Source organism: Oncorhynchus tshawytscha, linkage group LG05 (assembly GCF_018296145.1).
Source record: "Oncorhynchus tshawytscha isolate Ot180627B linkage group LG05, Otsh_v2.0, whole genome shotgun sequence".
In the NCBI taxonomy this organism is placed as follows: Eukaryota; Metazoa; Chordata; class Actinopteri; order Salmoniformes; family Salmonidae; genus Oncorhynchus; species Oncorhynchus tshawytscha.
Genome location: NC_056433.1, coordinates 42006799 through 42025550, shown reverse-complemented (window position 1 = coordinate 42025550; position 18752 = coordinate 42006799). Strand labels below are relative to the sequence as shown.

Below are 18752 nucleotides of genomic sequence, written 5' to 3'. Positions count from 1 at the left end.
TAGAGAAAGAATAAGAGGGAGAGGAGATAGAGAAAGAATAAGAGGGGGAGTGAGATAGAAAAAGAATAAGAGGGGAGTGAGATAGAGAGAGAATAAGAGGGAGAGTGAGATAGAGAAAGAATATAAGAGGGGGAGTGAGATAGAGAAAGAATAAGAGGGAGGGTGAGATAGAGAAAGAATAAGAGGGGGAGTGAGATAGAGAGAGAGAGGACTTAAGGGTTTAGAGAAAATAAAATACAGTGATTAAGAAAATAACATTTCCCCCATTTTTCGGGAATGTAAATTCATTGGGAATGGTGTTTTTGGAGAACCCAACAGTAATATGTATTCATCTTCCCCTGCTAAGACGAGGTCACTGATAATGTTGATAATGGTCTGGAGTCAAAACTGGCAAATGTGTCAAAGCGTGTTATTTTTGATTTTTTCCTTCACCCTTTTTTTGGGCTGTTTTTGGTCGAGTGCCACAAGCATTGTTAAGCGTGGTGGGTATCGCGGCCTAACGAGGGTACACAGCTGGATCTGATTTTAATAAGTAGCTCCATTTTTGATGTGGCCTAATGAACAGATTAATAGAATCTCCTTCAGTGCTCCTTAATGAACAGAGTGAATTGCATTATTTTTGCCCACGAACGCAGCGACTTCACATCCAAAATTACATTTACATAAAGCAAGATGCGCATCTGATTTCGCTCTCTTTCTCGCTACTTCTCTCTGTCCTTTTTCCCTCCTACTAGCTGGATGTGTATCAATGTTCTCTCTGAGAACTACAGGTGAGGTTTGAAGTTCACTTCAATGAGGGGACTCTCAAGCATGGCATCGTTTGAGTTCTCTTCTGTTGGCATCTGTTCGTCTGGTGGCGAACAGGCCTTGTGTATGGTACTATTCACTTGGGGATAGGAATTAATCACCTAGAGTAGGTTCCACTCTTCTCAGGCTGTTACTCAGCCTGCTTTACTTCAAAACACATTCTAACCTAGACATACAGTACTTAGGTGTAGGTGTTTAGATTTGGGTTTCGTTTGTAAAGCATTTTTCTTAACCATGGAGAAAGCCATTCCCAAATGTAATATAATCGATAGTGACTGTAAGGGAGAGGGGGATACCTAGTCAGTTGTACAACTGAATGCATTCACCTGAAATGTGTCTTGATATTTACAAGAAAAATCTGTAAGTAATGTGACACCTCATTTTGCACACTACCAATAACGCTTTAAAACAATATAAAAGAAACAACACACAAAAGAGTGGTTTAATAATCATATAATTGTAATGTCCTTTCTAGTAATTATTTTCCTATGGTAATAATGAAAGGGCAAAATAGCCTAAGTGAGTGAGTAAATCCCTGGGATGTGCTAAGTATGTGACCTAGGGGGAGCCAGCCAGCTAGTTTCTCCGGAGAGACAGGGCCTATTTAATCTCTCCTATCTATGATCCTGTGGAAATATACCAGTCTGTTTATCATGGCACAGCCTCTGTTTGGGCCTCGGCCTCTCCCCTGCTGTGGCTAATGGTGATAAGCATGCTGGGAAAATCCTTGGACCTTATGTGGGCTGCATGTATGAAGTGGGTGCGATGACACAGAAATGCTTTTCAGCTGGAAAGGGAATTTATATATACAGTATATACAGTATATACAGTATATATACAAAAGTATGTGGACAGCCCTTCAAATAGTGGATTCGGCTATTTTAGCCACACCCGTTGTTGACAGGTGTATAAAATCGAGCACACAGCCATGCAATCTCCATAGTCAAACATTGGCAGTAGAATGGCCTTACTGAAGAGCTCATCATAGGTTGAGCCGTCATAGGTTGCCACCTTTCCAACAGTTCGTCATATTTCTGCCCTGCTAGGGCTGCTCTGGTCAACTGTAAGTGCTGTTATTGTGAAGTGAAACTGTCTAGGAGCAACAACGGCGAAGTGGTAGGCCACACAGAATGGGACCGATGAGCGCGTAAAAATCATCTGTCCTCAGTAGCAACACTCCCCACCGAACTAACTCTGAGGTTAGTGTTTGCGGCCTTCTAAAGTAGGACGGTTTTATTGCTTCTTTAATCAGGGCAACAGTTTTCAGCTGTGCAAACATAATTGCAAAAGGGTTTTCTAATGATCAATTAGCCTTTTAAAATTATAAACTTGGATTAGCTAACACAACGTGCCATTGGAACACAGGAGTGATGGTTGCTGATAATGGTCCTCTGTACACCTATGTAGATGTTCCATTAAAAATCAGTAGTTTCCAGCTGCAATAGTCATTTACAACATGAATAATGTTTACATGGTATTTCTGATCAATTTGCTGTTATTTTAATGGACAAAAAATAGCTTTTCTTTCAAAAACAAGGACATTTCTTAAGTGACCTGAAACTTTTGAACGGTAGTGTATATGTTTTGATTTCCACATACACCAGATGGGTGGAGTGAAATGTGTTGTTTTACAGGGTCAGCCATACTGTGGTAGTACAATGCCCCTGGAGCAAATGAGGGTTTAAACGGACATTTACAAAAAAAATCCGCTTCATATTCATCATCTCCAGCACCACTCCACCATCAATGTGAAAATGGCACATTTCTATGTTTTGTGGAAGAAAAGATTGAGGAAGTTACTTTTTTCCAATGACATCATCGGTGTGCATCATGTGATTCTAACCAATTATGAGTAGGCGTTGAGTAGGCGTTGCCGACTAATTGTCTACTAATTGGTTGATGATGTCATTGGAAACGCTTCATTTTTATACGACAGAACACTTATCTTCATCTATCTTTTTCTACTATAAAACATAGAAAAACGCCATTTTCACATATGTTGTGGTTGGGATGGTGCTGGTGATGATGAAGTTGACATTTGTTCTGTTCCGTACAGTCAGTTTGTATCTTAAGCATTCTATGAAGTTGATTCTCAGTCATTGGCAACTGCTTCTGATTCTATGTCTGTCTGTCTGTCCATTCTAGTCTTGGTGCCAGACCAGTCAGTCTAGTATGGAATAGAGGGGGGCTAATGGTAGGTAGAACATGCTTGAACTTTTTTCTCCGTCTTGCACCTGTTTAGAAGTTAGATCTAGATTTTATATCAAGTAACTTGGCCAATATAATAGAAATACCAATGTCCAAACCAAGCCTACACAATGGGCCAGAGAAATGATAACTCATCCTCCCTCAGACTGTTTTTTTTTTCATCTGTTTTAGCCTTCACACAATATCAACAGAGGAGCATTTTCTCTATACCAAGGAAAACCGCAGAACATTCATATTGAAGTGGACTTTTTACAGTTAAGTTTGATCTGATTGAGTTAAGTTGAGTTAAGTATAAATATATGCATAGATATATATAAATAAATAAACATACAGTTGAAGTCGGAAGTTTACATACACTTAGGTTGGGGCGGCAGGGTAGCCTAGTGGTTAGAGCATTGGACTAGTAACCAAAAGGTTGCAAATTCAAATCCCTGAGCAGACAAAGTACAAAATCTGTCGTTCTGCCCTTGAACAGGCAGTTAACCCACTGTTCCTAGGCTGTCATTGAAAATAAGAATGTGTTCTTAACTGACTTGCCTAGTAAAATTAGGTTGGAGTCATTAAAACTTGTTTTTCAACCACTCCACAAATTTCTTGTTAACAAACTATACTTCTGGCAAGTCGGTTAGGACATCTATTTTGTGCATGACACAAGTAATTGTGCATGACACAATTACAACAATTGTTTACAGACAGATTATTTCACAATTCCAGTGGGTCAGAAGTTTACATACACTAAGTTGACTGTGCCTTTAAACAGCTTGGAAAATTCCAGAAAATGAAGTCATGGCTTTAGAAGCTTCTGGTAGGCTAATTGACATAATTCAATTGGAGGTGTACCTGTGGATATATTTCAAGGACTACCTTCAAACTCAGTGCCTCTTTGCTTTACATCATGGGGAAATCAAAAGAAATAAGCCAAGACCTCAGAAAAGCAGTCTGGTTAATCCTTGGGAGCAATTTCCAAACACCTGAAAGTACCACGTTCATCTGTACAAACAATAGTACGCAAGTATACACACCATGGGACCAAGCAGCCATCATACCGCTCAGGAAGGAGATGTCTTCTGTCTCCTAGAGACGAACGTACTTTGGTGCGAAAAGTGCAAATCAATCCCAGAACAACAGCAAAGGACCTTGTGAAGATGCTGGAGGAAACAGGTACAAAAGTATCTATATCCACAGTAAAACGAGTCCTATATCAACGTAACCTGAAAGGCTGCTCAGAAAGGAAGAATCCTTAGCTCCAAAACCACCATAAAAAAGCCAGACTACAGTTTGCAACTGCATATGGAGACAAATATCATACTATTTTGGAGAAATGTCCTCTGGTCTGATGAAACAAAAATAGAACTGTTTGGCCATAATGACCATCGTTGCATTTGGAGGAAAAAGGGGGAGGCTTGCAAGCCGAAGAACATCATCCCAACTGTGAAGCACGGAGGTGGCAGCATCATGTTGTGGGGGTGCTTTGCTGCAGGAGGGACTGGTGCACTTCACAAAATAGATGGCATCATAAGGTAGGAAAGTAATGTGGATATATTGAAGCAACATCTCAAGACATCAGTCAGGAAGTTAAAGCTTGGTTGCAAATGGGTCTTCCAAATGAACAATGACCCCAAGCATACTTCCAAAGGTGTGGAAAATGGCTTAAGGACAACAAAGTCAAGGTATTGGTGTGGCCATCACAAAGCCCTGACCTCAGTCCTAGAGAACATTTGTGGGAAGAACTGAAAAAGCGTGTGTGGGCAAGGAGGCTTACAAACCTGATTCAGTTACAACAGTTCTGTCAGGAGGAATGGCACAAAATTCACCCAACTTATTGTGGGAAGCCGAAACGTTTCACCCAAGTTTAACAATTTAAAGGCAATGCTACCAAATACTAATTGAGTGATAGTAATTGACTGATAGTAAACTTCTGACCCACTGGGAATGTGATTAAAGAAATAAATGCTGAAATAAATAATTCTCTCTACTATTATTCTGACATTTCACATTCTTAAAATAAAGTGGTGATCCTAACTGACCTAAGACAGGGAATTATTACTAGGATTAAATGTCAGGAATTGTGAAAAGCTGAGTTTAAATGTATTTGGCTAAGTTGTGTGTAAACTTCCGACTTCAACAGTATATATATATATATATATATATATATATATATATATACATATGGGCCTATAAATTAATTAGATGACAGAATAAAGAAGCAGTGGCCGAGGCTTCTGATTGGTTACTTGGGGTAGAGCAGACCGTCTGCCTTTCTGAGAGGCCGGGAAGAGGGGAGGGAGCGTGTGTGTGTGTGTGTGTGTGTGTGTGTGTGTGTGTGTCTCACAGAGAGTCGTATTGTGATCGATACTGCTGAGGCACGGAGATTGATAAGTTCCCATAGTGACCGCATTAACAGACTCAGGAGGCTGTCCCCTGACCTATAGAACACACTTTGTTCGATTAGCCTCCCACCGCAACCCCTTCCTCCCCTCCTGTCCCAACGCCTCCCACCCCAAACCCTTCCTCCCCTCCTATCCCATGCCCAATGGCAAAGGAAAATATTTAAAGTGGCGCTAACCCTGCTCTAATAAGGTCCTTCCTGTGTGCTCCTCACCTCATCACGCCTCAGCACTGATACGGATCCACTGGAGAAATTAGAGATGCATCTCTGATGGAGGGATATCTGTCATTTTTAGATATTGTTAGCCATTTTTTTCTATTGTTAGCCATGTTAGTAGACATTGTTTACGTACTATATCTTTTGGGTTCTGATGGGGAACTAAGTTCATGAGACATTTGTAAGTTGTATTCTTCAAGAATCAATGGGTATATATTATGCATGTATAAGTCCAAAAGTGGGTGTAGCAACTAAGGATTCTAGCATTAAAGAGGGAAAACAGAGCTTTTGTCAGAAAGGGGCACACCTCCCCACACCAATAGGCAAACGCATAAAACTAAGGCCCAAAACTCAGGATTTGTGTGGTTTAATGAATTAAGAAATCATAATAGTGTATGAATCATACTGCCAACAATCAAGCCCACATTTTGCGTAAACAATTAGCAACTAAACTTACATAGTGTGTCTTTAATGAGCTACAGTCAAAGTTTCCACATATCCAAAATAGACACTGAATTAATTGGATACATGACGGACAGCAGTTGTCCACACTAGTTGTCCGCACTAGCTACATACAAACAGTTAAAAGAGCGAACTATGAGAACAGTTGGCCAACACAGAGAAGAGGTAAACACAAAGTCTCTTTGGTGTGTGTTGTTGGGAGTGTCTTGTTGTTTTCAAGGTCACTAAAGAAAGTAACAAACCCTTCCTCTCAGATTTCAGACAGGGATTTGCGGACCAAATCAGGTATCCCAACTTATGTATTCCTTTTCCCCCGATGAATAAGCATATGAAAGATATAAAAAATCAATAAGGCAAGAGAGAAACTGACCAGAGAGACGCAAGTCATGAATTTCAATAGACATATTTATATGGTGTATTTATTGTTGACTAGTTTGAGGTTCGCCATACTCCTTCAATTCTACCAGTGGGGTACACTGGAGTCAACTGGATAGCCCTAAAATAGATAAAAGGTAGTCCATGTAACAAAGCATTTGTAAATGTTAGTAACCTAGTTACTACTTTTAAAATATTAAATAATGATTAATAAGATCATTCATACAATGTTTAATATAGGTCTTTATAAACCATTTACTAATCATTAGTTAAGACTTTCTGCGCAGCCTCATCTAAAGTGTGGGCTATTTATATATATTTTATCAATGTTTTGAGTGACCAGTGTAATTTCTCACAAAAAGATGGGCATGCCATTGGTAGACATTCCTGCTGTACCTGATGCTCCTTAATTAAGGTCTCAAAATGGTTGAGTGAAATAATGTTACTCTATGCTGAGTAAAATAACGTTCTTAGTCCAAAAATGCTAACAAAACGCTAAGCGTTTCTTTGCAATCACTTTTCTACCAAAACCAACGTGTGTTTTGGTAGAAACGTTATCACGTTATCATTACAGTTTCTGTATATCATGTTGTCGTTTTTACTGCAGTACACCATACGTATGTATGGACCATAGTGTATTTTGTGTTTTATTCACATGTTTTCAAGTACTGGTGACAAATAATGCATTCCGATTCTTGTATAGATTGTAATGGACACATATGATGTGTGTAAAATGCTTTTTGGAAGGTTGTACTGATCATGATGAGGATGTGTGGCACCACGTTTGTTGATCATGTCTGGTTGTCACGTAAATCGTACGCGTCAAAGGGCTAATGATTAGTAAATGGTTTATAAGGACCTATATTATGTAATGATTAATAAATAATAAATACATGATTTACTAATACAATATAAATGCTTTATTTTGTGGAGTTATTATAAAACACTACCAAATAAAATCTAGACATCTTTGATTGCTGGGAAATCCTGTCAGGATATGATACCATAGAATCAAATGTACAGCATTGAGTAGAGATGCATTTTAGGAATAGCAAACTGTTTGTAGCCTGACCTCAGAGCTGGTGGCATGCCACAGCTATACAACACAAACAGATCTGGGACCAGGCTAGGCAAACACAAGGCAAAATCACACAAAAATGTGGTTATGAGAAAGGAACACAGTTGGTACAGCTGCTTCATTTCTGGATTTGAAATAGTCAGTTAAGTGCATGGAGTAGACCATCTATGAGTACCGTTGTTGATATGTTCATAATACGTTTTTTAAAAATGGCCTGAGTTTACTGCATGGTATCTTGAGGGCTTAAAGCTAAGAAGCTATGAACTAATTATCAAAAACAGAGAGGCGTAATCAATTATTCAAATTAACATTAGGCTCCTAATATAGATGACGCCAGGGGAGCAGGAGCTCCCAAAAGTAACCCTCGCTGACACACACACACTTCCACACACACATATATACACACACACTCCTTAACCCCCCGCCCCACAAACACACTCCGAATCCTTCCCCGACACCCACCAACCAAACTCCCTCCAAACTGAAATACAGTGAGAAAATAATGACTTCCAAATGTGAAATGAGTTTGTGCTCTGTAAGTCTAAGGCGCTGGGTAGTATTGATCTGTTCTACAGTGTTCAATCTAGCAGGCAATACTCTGCATTAAGCCTGGGCAGCCGATCCCTGAGTGATCTGTGGTGGGCTCATTTGATTTTCATTCCATGCCTTGTTTGACTTGATTCTGCGATTTATGGCTATAAGCTACTTTATGGTAAGGAGGGCTGTCGATATTGTGTGTGTAGTGGGGTGGGGGGTGTGTGTGTGTGTGTGTGTGTGTGTGTGTGTGTGTGTGTGTGTGTGTGTGTGTGTGTGTGTGTGTGTGTGTGTGTGTGTGTGTGTGTGTGTATATGAGTGTGTGTGTGTATGTACAGCGCCTTGCAAAAGTATTCATCCCCATTGGAGTTTTCATATTTTGTTGCATTACAACCTGTCATTTAAATTGATTTTTATTTGGATTTCATTTAATGGGCATACACAAAGTAGTCAAAATTGGTGAAGTGAAATTTAAAAAATAACTATAAAAAAGAATAATAATAACATGGAAAAGTGGTGCGTGCATATGTATTCAGCCCTTTTCTATGAAGCCCCTAAATAAGATCTGGTGCAACCAATTACCTTCAGAAGTCACATAATTAGTTAAATAAAGTCCACCTGTGTGCAATCTAAGTGTCACATGATCTGTCACATCATCTCAGTATATATACACCTGTTCTGAAAGGCCCCAGAGTCTGCAACACCACCAAGCATGCGGAACCATGAAGACCAAGGAGCTCTACAAACAGGTCAGGGACAAAGTTGTGGAGAAGTACAGATCGGGGTTTGGTTATAAAAAATTATCCGAAACTTTGAACATCTCACGGAGCACCATTAAATCCATTATTAAAAAATGGAAAGAATATGGCACCACAACAAACCTGCCAAGAGAGGGCCGCCCACCAAAACTCACGGAACAGGCAAGGAGGGAATTAATCAGAGAGGCAACAAAGAGACCACAGATAACCCTGAAGGAGCTTCAAAGCTCCACAGTGGAGATTGGAGTATCTGTCCATAGGACCACTTTAAGCCGTACACTCAACAGAGCTGGGCTTTACGGAAGAGTAGCCATAAAAAAGCCATTGCTTAAAGAAAAAAATAAGCAAACACGTTTGGTGTTCGCCAAAAAGGCATGTGGGAGACTCCCCAAACATATGGAAGAAGGTACTCTGGTTAGATGAGACTAAAATTGAGCTTTTTGGCCATCATGGAAAACACTATGTCTGGCACAACCCCAACACCTCAAATCACCCCGAGAACACCATCCCCACAGTGAAGCATGGTGGAGGCAGCAACATGCTGCGGGGATGTTTTTCATCAGCAGGGACTGGGAAACTGGACAGAATTGAAGGAATGATGGATGGTGCTAAATACAGGGAAATTCTTGAGGGAAACCTGTTTCAGTCTTCCAGAGATTTGAGACTGGGACGGAGGTTCACCTTCAAGCAGGACAATGACACTAAGCATACTGCTAAAGCCACACTCGAGTGGTTTAAGGGGAAACATTGAAATGTCTTGGAATGGCCTAGTCAAACCCCAGACCTCAATCCAATTGAGAATCTGTGGTATGACTTAAAGATTGCTGTACACCAGCGGAACCCATTCAACTTTTGAAGGAGCTGGAGCAGTTTTGCCTTGAAGAATGGGCAAAAATCCCAGTGGCTATATGTGCCAAGCTTATAGAGACATACCCCAAGAGACTTGCAGCTGTAATTGCTGCAAAAGGTGCTCAAGTTTTCCGTTTTATTTGTCTTATTTCTTGTTGGTTCTATAGTAAAACATATTTTGCATATTCAAAGTGGTAGGCATGTTGTGTAAATCAAATGATACAAATCCCCCCAAAAGCCATTTTAATTCCAGGTTGTAAGGCAACAAAAAAGGAAAAATACCAAGGGGGTGAATACTTTCGCAAGCCACTGTATGTATGCGTGTGTGTGTGTGTGTGTGTGTGTGTGTGTGTGTGTGTGTGTGTGTGTGTGTGTGTGTGTGTGTGTTTGAAAATGAGTGTGTGTGTGTGTGTGTTTGAAAATGTGTGTGTGTGTGTGTGTGTGTGTGTGTGTGTGTGTGTGTGTGTGTGTGTGTGTGTGTGTGTGTGTGTGTGTGTGTGTGTGTGTGTGTGTATGTATGTACAGTATATGAGTGTTTGTATGGGAAATGACACACATACACATGCAGGTACATGGATATAGACTAGCCTTTATAATGCAGTCCAGAGGAGATACACTTGCCCAGCCTCGTTGAGTAGACAAGAGTGTTTTAAAATGCACAGACAGATGCTTCTCTCAGTCTGAAGAGGAGACATACATTCCCATTAGCACTAACAGACTGTCTGGCTCTGGCACTTCACAGCTGGGGCCACTCAGAAACCCACTTTGATTGGGGCTTTGATATGAAATTAACATCTGAATTAAACAAATTGATCTATGGATGTGTGATCTAAACACAAACAATTAGTGAGATGTAATTGAATGACTAGGCTGTGAAAGGTTGTCTCACTTGTGGATAGTGAAAAGCCTTCTTTATCAACAGACCATTGTGACGAATGTATCAGGGAGAGTGTGTGTGTTTGTGTGTATCACGCTTACATAACTCTTTTGAGAGACTGAATGCCGCTACAGTTCTGTCTGTCTGTGTGTGTGTGTGTCTGTACCTGCGTTCACGTGTGTGTACCTCTGAAACAATCTGTCTATCTATTCACCTCTCTCAATTGAATGCCCCTGTCGACACCCCTAGCAGGGTGGGTTCTGGGGCAGTTAAAACGTGCTGGGCCTTGAGTCCATTCGGAATATTTTGTTTTTATTTTTCATTGTTTCAGTGATCGTAAAAAAGTTCCCTTTTATCCCCCTTTAAGTGTGCAATCTAAAAAGAATGCAGTCATAATATCTATTATTAGACTATACGCTTATTTAATATGTATGGATAATTTAGTTCTGCACCATGCCAGGTGCTGAGTTAAGGAGAGAGAGAGAGCGTGAGAGAGAGAGTGTGAGAGAGAGAGAGAGAGAAAGTAAAAAAAGACGGAGAGAAAGAAAGAAAATGAAAGAAAGAAAAAGAAAGAAACACGATGACGAACAGGTGTTTTTCTCCTGCTATTGCGGTCCGTGATGCTAAAGACATTTTATAGGTGCATGGTGGGCCTCGTGAATTTCTCGCCCGTCGTAACTGACGCTCACGTCTAGCGTTACCCCCTCCAGAACCCACATGTCATTCATCAGAGTACAAATCTAATCATGTTGGGCATGATGTTGGTTAAACATAAGTTCCCCCGAAACCCCCCGTTGTAAGCCTGCATTCTCTCTATCCTTTCATCCTATTGCTTATCTATTGTCTTTGGTCTCTCTCTCTCCCTCTCTCTCTTTCTCTATTTCTCTCTCTCAGCGAGACGCCTCTGTCCACTGTGTCCAGAATAGCCGCCCGTAAATAAGCAGCAAAAATAGACGTAGAGAACAACTGTTGACAGGTTGTGTGACGAGGGTGGCAGACCTCAGCCAGCCAGCCAACCTCCAGCCAGCACCCCAAATTACAAGCAGATAAATAAGGCTGGGGCTAACAATGGAGTGCGAGACCCGCAATAAGCCTGAATCATGATTGTAGGAGAGAGACAAGGCCCTGTTGTAAGTCAGACATATTAAGATACATGAGATTTATCTTTAGATGGAAAACAAGTGGATGGAAAACATGTGAGGGATAGATACATCAGTAATACTTCTTAATAACTTTCATGATTAAGCATTGATAAATTATTTATAAATAGTGTAAGTACAATTAAAAATGTGTATATAATTATTCATAAGCATTTTATAAACATGTATCTCAGCAATTACAAGTGCTTTTTCATTAACGTTATTATTAAGTTTATAAATCACTTGAAGTGACCACATGGCTTTGTGTAGTGAGTTTAGTTTGGAGATGGCAGGGCCCGGTCAACATGAGTCCAGAGAGGCCACACCTTAGCCCCTTTGACCTAAAGGAAACTCAGGGAGTAAATACTAGCGCTTGGTGTGTATATGTATTGCCTGTGACAACACATTACCAGCAGACCTGCAGATAACAATGCTTTACTGGAAGCCACTTGTTTTCTCTCAGCTCTTGTGAACTCTTGAGCAATATGTTGTTGTTAAGTCTTTTGATGGAAGACGTATGCGCTATTGTTTTTAATGTCGGCTCATAACAATAGTGAGGGTGGAGAAGTCAAATGTAAGAGTTTGTTCGATGGAGACACCGCCCGAGTTAGCGTTAGCATCAGAGCCGTTGAGTTGATTTGTTAGCAGTCTAGCCGGCTAAATCAACTCCCAATATCCATTTTGTTTTCCCATTTCGCCACCACTCGCTCGCCCGCTGATTTTGCACGCCTAGTCGTGGGCGGCGTCGTGGAACTGCACAGGAGTAGTGTGGGCCCCCGCGCTAACAGCATTGCCGAGCGTCCACAGACTCCACACCTTAATCAGCACCATGGCCTGCCAATAAAAAGGCTCTTACCCTGATCGTCCATAAATAAGACTTAACATGGACCTGCTCTCTTCGCTTACACTAGCAGAGAAGCCAAAGTGCTCACAAATGCGAATTCCAATGATGAACAATCTTCAACTTCAGAAAAATTGCGAGTGGGGGGGACATTCTATTTTGTTTCCTTTGCCATCATAACAGAAGCAGTTAAAGAGTACGAGGAGGATGGGGAGGAGGAAAAAGGGAACGGCGAGACATCAGAAGATTTGGTGCGGATGAGTATCAGCGAATTCTGCAATGTTTCACTTCTGAAATTGTGTGTGGGGGTGTGATTATTTTTTCCCCTTCTTCCTTTGCATATTTCTTTGCCAGTCTAAGAGGAAGAGAACGAAAGGAAGGAGGAGGGGGGGAAACGGCAAGCGCGGAAGAGAAGAGTCTGAGGCGGATGAGTCTATCAGTTTCTTCTCCAGGAACTTGTAGTTCATGCCAGCCTTTTATCCACCATCAAAGCAACAAGTGGATGAGCAGACTCAGCGAATACTCGAAGCTCTCCCCGATGTCTCGTTCTCCGCCCGTCTGTGGGGATAGCCAGCCCTAAATCTTTCCTTTTAACAAGTGCCTCCGCTTCCTTCCGGTCCCGGGGAGAGTCTCAGGAGACTACCGGGGCTCTAGGATGCAACGTTCTGGACTTGTCCAGACTTGTCTTCTAGGCCGGGGATATTGCTGTCCAGGGACCAAGGGAGGACCGACAATGGGAAGTAATGGTCGAACAAGACAGACAGGGGGAAAGAACGGTCCAGAGTGGTTGTCAATGGTCAAATGGGGCTGAAGCGACTCTAAAGCGACTAGGCATGAAAAAACAGACATGGTTTAGCAGTAAATAAACGGAGTGAGTGATCTGTCAAATGTCGATGTAATTTTGTGTATATCCTGGATTCTTGTAGTAGCTCAAGACTTAAAATGGTTCCATTTTGAGAAGATGTCTATATGCTCTCTGTCTAAAATCCATCATATTATCTGACACTATATTAAAAAAAAGGAACATTTCGGCATATATCGGAATTATCGGAAAGCTAAAATACGCAGCTTTTTTATGCCCGTTGTTCAGTCATTTATGAATGAAAAGAGGCTTTTATGACCTCCCTCGCGCTCCATCCTGCCCTGATCAACCAGATTTTGTTACCACTAAAATAGCAACTTAAAAAAACAGACTGCCAGCAGACTTCAGCCTGGGACAGAGACAAGAGAGAGAGGGGGTGGGGAGGGTGGGACAGAGACAAGAGAGAGGGGAAGGTGGACAGAGAGAGAGGGAGAGAGAGGGGGGCAGAGTGAGTGAGCAAGAGTGAAGTTTAGTGAGAGAGAGTGGGAAGCAAGAGAGTGAGAGAGAGAGAGAGAGAGAGAGAGAGAGAGAGAGAGAGCATGAGCGAGTGAGCAAAAAAAATATGTACAGGAGCAGGCCCTTACAAAAACTCACACGCCATCTCCAATTGTGGCTGCCTGGCGGGGCACGGTGGGGGGATATCATCTATCAGTGGACAAATGCAGGGACTGAGAATGCTGCTCCTCAAATGAAATAATATATCTTTGAAAACCTATGCCTGCACCAGGCCCAGGGCCCATATATCAAGCCTGAGCGTCTGGTGGATCCGGTCCAGGCCCATTAACCTTCCACCTGTTTCCCCCCCTGTCCTTCACCATGCACCCTTGCCCTTGGTATGCCTCTCCCCGGGCCTTGTTCATCTTCCCCCTCCTCCCTCCTTTCTTCTTATCCATCACTCTCTTCCTCTTTTTGACTCTTTCTCTCTCACTGGGGCACTAATGTAAAGCGAGAGAGGGAGAGAGAGAGAGAGAGAGAGAGAGAGAGAGTGAGAGAGAGAGAGAGAGAGAGAGAGAGAGAGAAAAAGAGAGACAGGGGGCTAGCCTGTGGAATAATTCAAATGCAATGGACCAGGGACACAGTTACAAATCTCTGCCAGCTGGGACGCCAGCGGCGCGCACACAGTTTGTCAGAGCTGACCTCAGTGACAAGAGCGCGACGAGAGGGAGAGTGGGGGTGGGAAGTATGGCTTGGGGATGGCAGTGGGGTGGCGGGGGTGTGGGTGAGGGGGTGTAGATATAAATCCGACCCCCCTTCACCTCCATCCCGCCTTTCACCCCTCGAGTTCACAGATCACGCCTAAAACGCCTTATTAATTTCCCCCGGTTATGGGGCGTAAAAAAACACAATCAGGGTGTGTGTGTCCCGCCAGCACCTTAAAATTGGATCACTCAGAGAGAGGTTGCAGTGGGAGGGGAGAGAGGAGGGGTCGAATGCGGGGAGGTTGTAGAAAAAAGGCTGCAATTTCACAAAAGTAAATTCATGTAATATGTATGGCCGGTGAAATTATGCGGCTGTGTGGGAAAGCATCAGATCAGTACATTATACACTCAGATAAATCTATAAATTGAGAATATTCAGGTACGTTATAAAACCCCTGGGATTCTGACTGTCGTCCTGATAGATTGACTGACGTACACGCTATAAAAAATGCACATACACACACACACACATCTACGCCCTATAGACTATAGAGGGACGTATGAATGGCAGTACACGGAGTAAGCACTGTAAATAATTCCATTGCTGATCTATATTTTTCAATTGGAGAAATGTTTTTTTTGCGATTCTATCTTTCTTCTTTCATAGGCCTTACATAGTTTAGAGTCAATGTTGCTGTTCCTTACATTTTTTGTGAATACATCTTTACTCACTGGTTGATTGAATCAATGTTGATTCCAAGTTATAAACAATTCAAATCTATGCGATAACATGGAATCAATGTGGAAAACTGATTGGATTTGCAAAAAGTAATCAACGTAAGGGAATTTTGTCTTTGTTTCACTCAACTTTTAATCTAAATCCAATGACATGGTGACATGTTTTGTTGATTTCATGTTGAATTCACGTTGGTTGACAAATCTACCCAATGTAAGTCAAATCTAGACGTTGAAATGACATCTGTGCCCAGTTGACTGAATTAATTGGAGAGATCATTTAGGTATCTCCAGTACCCAAAACAAAACCATTTAACAATTTAATTAAACCACAAAAAAATAATATGTCTACGTAATACTGTGTTAAAACTGCAATATGTTTTTGACTGAATGAAGCATTTAAGTCAAAGACAAGCAGTGAAGTCAAGAGGCAGACTGAGGCTTCTCTGCTCTCCTATCCTATACTTTCCTCTCCACCCCTCTCCTCTCCTCCGTTCTCCTCTCCTTCGCTCTCCCCTCCCACCCCCCACCTCTCCTCTCTCCTCTCCTGTCCTCTCCTGTCATCTCCAGCTGCTAATCCAATAAGGACCTGGGCAGCACAGCTGGGTATGGGCCCAGAAACAAGGCCCTAATACAGTCCCCCCTCACTTAATGGCAGGTCTGGTATTGTCATCGTCATTACCTCGGAGGAGAGGAACCCCAAAGCCCAAGCTGTCCCAGAACAACCGTGAAAGGACTAAAATAAATATTGCCGCCACATGTCAAAGCGTCATGGGCTTTACCCGGTTGAGTTTTATCAGGTTGGCGGACTAAATCTACTTGTTATGTTACAGTGCGTGTGTGTGTTTGTGTGTACGTGCATGTGCGCGTGTCGGGTCCATTTTAACTGCAGAATAAACAAGTAAGTTGTCTTGTCACAACACAATTATTCTGTGGTGGAATAATAGAGTAATAATAGTGGGGTTATAAAGTATCAGAGGATAAAAAGAAAACTAGAAGCAGGGAGGAATAATAGCAACATAATAGAAACAGATGAATCAATAACCACAATTGGAGACTTAATTCAGTCCCATTGTGTTGGTGGAAGCTAGAGGAAAAGCACGGCTCACGCATCCTATCCCTGGAACAATGGTGGAGAGGCCCAGAAGCCGAGGTGGTTCTCTCCATGGACCCCGGTATGAATCATTCCTCAGCTCATGGGCAGAGCGGCTAATGACACACACACACACACACACACACACACACACACACACACACACACACACACACACACACACACACACACACACACACACACACACACACACACACACACACACACACACACACACACATGCACATACAGACAACCTGACACACACACACATGCATGCACATACAGACACAGACAAACTGACATACACACAGAAACACATTTACAAAGCCACACATAGAGTAAACACACACACACACACAGACAGACAGACATACGCATGCATGCACACATGCACCACACATGCACGCCGCGCATACACACATGCGCAGCATGAGTAAGTCTGATCGTACCTGTGAACCCAATGGCAGCCCGGCCCTGAGAAGAGACACACTAATAGTCTGGGTAATGATTGGTTGGAAAAAGCTCTTAAGGCGGAGGGACTGCGCTTGTGTGTGTGTGTGTGTGTGTGTGTGTGTGTGTGTGTGTGTGTGTGTGTGTGTGTGTGTGTGTGTGTGTGTGTGTGTGTGTGTGTGTGTGTGTGTGTGTCAACCAAACTTAACCTTGGCTCAGATCTGGTCTAGAAGGGGCATCAATAACAATCCCAATAACGACCCCACTAGAAATTATGCCCTCAGAGAAAGAGGTTGATAAAACGTTGATGAAATGTAAACATGTCAATTAGTAATTTATTACCATTACATTCCACAGGTTGATGTGATTGGGTGTTTATTAAATGGTGCCTGGCATAAAGGCTTGCCGGGCTATGGGAGGAGTGCCACAGACACATGCCAACCCTGCGGTGCCACCCCCTCAGTGACATCTAGCCACACTGAGCCACACATCTGTTTCCCTCTGTGCCCAGAGCGAGCCCAGCAATAATGGGGAGGGACGCTACTACTAAAACACACTCACAAGCACACACACACACATGCACACTTGCAATCAAAATGACACTCACATGCAAAAAGACACCCCTCCCAAAACTCCATACTTTCCCCCTCTCATATTACCATTTATTACAGTAATAACCAAACCAGGACACCTGGCTTAAAAAAGTCCAAATGTGAAACGAGTTAAGACTGAGGTAGGTAGGGCTGGAACCAAAAAAAGATACATAAAAGTACAGTTAAAGATCCAATCCAAAGGTGTGAGAATTGTGAAACGATTCTTGGCCAAGTGTCTTCCTCTCCGGCTGCTCAGCTGCAGAGCAACACAATGGGGCTCCTCTCTTCAGTGATATCTAATGGCTAAATATTTATGACTCCTGTAACCAGGTCCAACTTATGGAAAATAAATCTTTAAACACTTTTGGCAGAAGCTTCTCGCCACTCGGCTCCATTACCATATCAATTATTTTGTTCTTACCAAGCTAATAATAGGGGCCTGTAGATGGAGGGGTATTTATAGTGCCCTCGGAGCCGGGGTCTCAGACCAGCTTTTATTCCATGAGTATTTCCTGTGTTTATCGCCCGCTCTCTGTCCTCATTTTGAAATTATTTATATATTAGATGTAGCGGTCTACAGAGGTCACCAGTAGTAAGTAGTATTTGAATGTCTCTCTGAGATATGGTGAAGTGCAGAAATGCACACGGACACACGCATACACACATTTTATGATTCGGACACTGACGATCACAGATTGAGTCAAATCACCTGAAAATCTGTCTGAAAACACCACTTTTAAATCATTGAATTAGTATGAAAACACAGTACATACAGTACAAGTAAATGTAGACATTTATCTTCCTACAGCAGCATGTGTGGTTCAGCGTGTTGAAAAGGCCAAAATGCAGGGGGGCAACATCCCACAAAGCCTCTCTGTCTACTGTATCAGTAGCTGCCTTAGCTTAGCAGAGCTCCAATTTGCCAGCACTTGTGGAAACAGTGCAGGGCTTACACAGGGCTTTTCTCTCATCACCAACACTAAGTTTTCTGCTCAACAATAGCTGTACAACTATCTGCTAATTACAAACAAGAGGGGGTGGGGTCTAGTGTACAGGGAAAGCTGTTAGTGCCTGCCTGCTAGCACACTATTTTTCAGCCCTGCTAGAAAAGCGCCTTTAGTCTAAACTCGAGTAGCTAGATGAGGTAGCGTAAAAAAACGCACCCCCTAATTATTCAGTAACTTCAGCGAATCAGTGAATTAACCCCCCACCCCGCCCCTCCGTGACCTCGCCTGCTACCGCGTGTCCCCGTACCACTACAGAAGGGGCGGCGGACACAGGAATATTGGTGCAGGAATTAGCCCCCAAATTTACCGCGGGTCGTTCTCCACCATTTTAAAACAC

The 18752-nt window shown here is 42.3% G+C and overlaps 1 protein-coding gene across 2 annotated transcripts in view; it reads right to left on the bottom strand.

Moving 5' to 3' along the window:
• Window positions 1–18752, bottom strand: part of nr5a2 (nuclear receptor subfamily 5, group A, member 2) — a 100290-nt gene that overhangs the window by 58547 nt on the left and 22991 nt on the right. The gene's annotated exons all lie outside the window — the stretch shown is intronic.